The 3,945-nt window shown below is 48.8% G+C and overlaps 1 protein-coding gene across 1 annotated transcript in view; it reads right to left on the bottom strand.

The window, feature by feature from the left end:
• The window catches only part of CACNG4 (calcium voltage-gated channel auxiliary subunit gamma 4), a 32,644-nt gene extending 31,674 nt beyond the window's left edge, over nucleotides 1-970 (bottom strand). The window contains exon 1 of the mRNA XM_018572953.1: nucleotides 951-970. The gene's annotated coding sequence lies outside the window, so the exon portion shown is untranslated. The remainder of the gene's footprint in view (nucleotides 1-950) is intronic.
• Between the last annotated feature and the right edge of the window lie 2,975 nt (nucleotides 971-3,945).

Raw genomic sequence — 3,945 nt, 5'->3', positions numbered from 1 at the left:
TTCATCTCAGGCTTGCCAAAGTCACTGACTGAAGATCAAGTTGGAGCTGTTCTGATGGGTCCACTTTAATATATGCGAGTGGTGATGGGAAGTGCGTACTTCCTTCATTCCTTGTCCAACCGGCTATTAGATCTACAGAATGCTTCTCCCATTTCCTCCTTGGCACAATTTGGACGGGAAGTGAGGAGGATCCATGATGTGTCTGACCCCCAAGTTGATTATCATTGGTTGACGGTGACACCCAATAACCATTCCAGCAATGGGGATCCTATAGAGGTATTGAACGTGAGATTTGATGCCAGGGATAGAATGTGTACTGACGTCTTCCTGTGACGCGCCCCCTTTAAGGATCGGCTCCTGGTCGTGTGCATGACGTCACCGTCTCTGTGATAATGTCTCGGCCTGGCGTTCGCCGCGCCGTCTGACAGCACCAGTCCCTCCGGCTGACATTTAACCGCTGCGGGGTGATGATCTCCTCTTATCAATTAGCAGACAATATCGCCGCCTCGGCTTTCTGCGGGGAGGACGAAGGGGCCCGGTTTGCTTTCTTAGGAGTAACATGGAAACCGTCTCCCGGGTTCCCCCCCCCCATTGTAGCCCTCAAATCTGACTAGCGAGTGACACAGGAAAAGCCTCGTCACCGATCACAGTCATCACACCAATAATGAGACCTGATTTCCAGGAACGCCGGGCGCCTCGTCCATCTCTGGCCGCTGGAAATGGATGATATTTAGAGGCTGGCCTCCATTGTGGAATGATAACATACAAAAAAAGGGGGGCACGGGGATCTCATCATATGATGACCAGCAAGAAAGTGGCACCCCAGAGGGGCAGACCGTTGTCTGGGCAATACCATCTTCATGATGGGAAGTAATTGCAGACTTGACGCCCTGACCAAGTCCAGCAGCGGCCGTGTGGAGCCGGTAACCGAATAATAACTCCATGAATAATTGTCCCACCTGGACCAGGAATCTATTCATGCGGACTTGTAAAGTTACTGATAGGTCCACGTTGACTTTTACCATCCTGGTGCGAAAACCAAGCCCCCTACTTAAGTCTGACTACCACCATCCAAGAGTCCAATGCAAGGCACTCAGTGGCCGGTAGAGAGGCCACTAGAGGTTCATGATAGGTACAGCAGTGATCAGGGGGACCATTAATGGTGAGAAGATCCCCATTATGTTGTGATTCTGTGACCTGCTGTTCTGAACTTTGAAGACTTTGTGAAAATTTGTTTTTCAGCATCATAATAGGCAATGGGGGGGTCCATCAATGTAGACAAGGCCAGGTTTTCATCCCTGGTAAGTGAAGCTGATGGTGAAGAGGGGGGGTGGAGGCATATATGTGACGGAGGGGCCAGAGCCCCCAAACTGTCCTGTGTTCTTACTGTCTTGGTCTGTGCAAGGTTCTCCAAGCCGGCCACCGATCTGTCAGATCTCAGAATCCTGGAGAATGTGCGGTAACATTGGAGTGTACCCTGCAGCTACAGAGAGTCAGTGTCCGTTCACCGAGGAGCCGAGTCAAAGCCGATCATTGCATGTTATGTTCACTTCTGCTTCACTTTGTGTGATATCTCCGTTTCTAAAGGACATTTCCCTTCATGTGTTCTCCACTCTGGATCTTCTGCCTTAACTGTGCAGCCATAGAAATGGAATCCCCAAGTGTCAGTGTGTTGTTCTGGACCCCCAGGTGTCAGCGTGTCATTGTTCTGGGACCCCAAGTGTCAGTGTGTCATTGTTCTGGACCCCCAAGTGTCAGTGTGTCATTGTTCTGGACCCCCAAGTGTCAGTGTGTCATTGTTCTGGGACCCCCAAGTGTCAGTGTGTCATTGTTCTGGACCCCCAAGTGTCAGTGTGTCATTGTTCTGGACCCCCAAGTGTCAGTGTGTCACTGTTCTGGACCCCCAAGTGTCAGTGTGTCACTGTTCTGGACCCCCAAGTGTCAGTGTGTCACTGTTCTGGTGCCCCATGTGTCAGTGTGTCATTGTTCTGTGATACCCAAGTGTCAGTGTGTCATTGTTCTGGACCCCCAAGTGTCAGTGTGTCATTGTTCTGGGCCCCCAAGTGTCAGTGTGTCATTGTTCTGGACCCCCAAGTGTCAGTGTGTCATTGTTCTGGGACCCCCAAGTGTTAGTGTGCAATTGTTCTGGACCCCCAAGTGTCGTGGTGTCACTGTTCTGGCCCCTAAGTGTCACAGTGGTATTGTGGTAGTGGAGTGTGTAGTGCCTTTGCTCTAGCTGGGATCTCACCAATGATGTCACTTACTCTGTATATCCTCCAGGGATTCAGCTTTAAGCAGTGCACCATTACACCATAAGTGTTAAATAATTGAAGTAGAGTTGATTCAGTTCAGGAAATCCATGTGGCAGCTCACTTACCCTAGAAAACATATCTTTAGTGTTAGCATACAATCTATGACTATTTTGCATGTATTTCGGAATGGAGCTGTGTGCCTTCATGTTTGTACAGGGGGCAGATTCTGGAGATGACATACACCCGCCATCAACCGACCTTATTGGGAACTGACATATTCGCTCCAACTGTAGAGGAAGTCTGATCCATGGAAACTCCATTTGTCTGATCCACTGTTGAAAATCCCTGTGACCGGATCAGATATCTATCATTCCAACAGATGCCTGTAGAGCAACGGTTCTCAACCTGTGTAACCTCAGGACCCACATTTGTCCTCAGTCATTAAGTCGTGACCCAAGCTGCACCGCAATGGAATGCACAACATGGGGATACCGCACATTTCGGGCGATCAAATTATGGGTGGGAGGTGCGTTTGGGGTGTCATTCAAAAGATCCACCCAGTCTCCATACGTTTACAAGAACTGGGGTGGACCCTCAGCCTGGGGTCCAGTGTGGGCTGTTGTGCTGTGACGGGGCTCCATTCATATGTGTATTGCTTGTACAGCTCCCTTTGCGTGCCCCGTAGAGGTGCCGGGAGCCAGAAAGTGACATTACCCTGGTCCATGCACTTCTACAGGACATGTGAGGGAGCTGTACGTATGGATGCAGCTCCCTCACGGCCATAGCCCCAGCCCACCTCAAGCTGACACTCGGCACCGGGCAGCATATTTTTAAATGGCTGTTTGGCGTGCAAGAACTGACAGTGCTGCGCTAGGGGGAGGCAGAGAGCCTTGCATCTAGCAAAGTGGAAGGCATGTGGTGACCCAATGAACTTGGGGTCGCGACCCACTTTTGGGTCACGACCCGCCAGTTGAGAACCAAGGCTATAGAGGACTCCCAGCTTCCTCCAGCAGACAGGTTCTCTTTCAGCTGTTGTATTTATAGATGCGTTATCATATAATAATGGAAGATGTATGGTGAGATGATGTATGGTGAGATGATGTATGGTGAGATGATGTATGGTGAGATGATGTATGGTGAGATGATGTAGGGTGAGATGATGTAGGGTGAGATGATGTATGGTGAGATGATGTAGGGTGAGATGATGTAGGGTGAGATGATGAGTGTGATCATGGAGTCTCAGACTTGCTCCTTAATGTCCACCTGCCTGGGAGATTATGCTCCAAAAACACGTGTTTAGACCTCATTTGCCATCATCCGTAGGAATAGGAGGAACCTATTAAGTGTTTGTATTGGCTGCACGCCAACCTCCTATTAATTGTCTATTACGTATTTACAACTTGTGTTTTTTTCTCTTTCGTCAATTATCTTCAGTTTTTTTACAAATAATATCTTTTCTTCATGAATGTTCTTTTTATATTCTCACCTTTTTTTTGTGTCGCCTTCCCTCCTTCTCCTGGAATCGGTATCACCATATTCTGATCATCCCGGATGCTCTCCCCTCCTGTTAGCTGCTTGAACACCTCCCACTCTAGCCCCCATCTCTGCAACATGTTGGACTTGCAAAAGAATGCAATGCAGTGAAACCTGATTGGCTTAAACTTTTGTTGAACGAGTTGTATAATGTAGAACC

Source organism: Nanorana parkeri, unplaced genomic scaffold (assembly GCF_000935625.1).
Source record: "Nanorana parkeri isolate BGI_ZX_2015 unplaced genomic scaffold, ASM93562v1 scaffold2184, whole genome shotgun sequence".
NCBI classification, from domain to species: Eukaryota; Metazoa; Chordata; class Amphibia; order Anura; family Dicroglossidae; genus Nanorana; species Nanorana parkeri.
The sequence above is the reverse complement of the archived record's forward strand: the minus strand, read 5'-3'. Positions and strand labels throughout refer to the sequence as shown.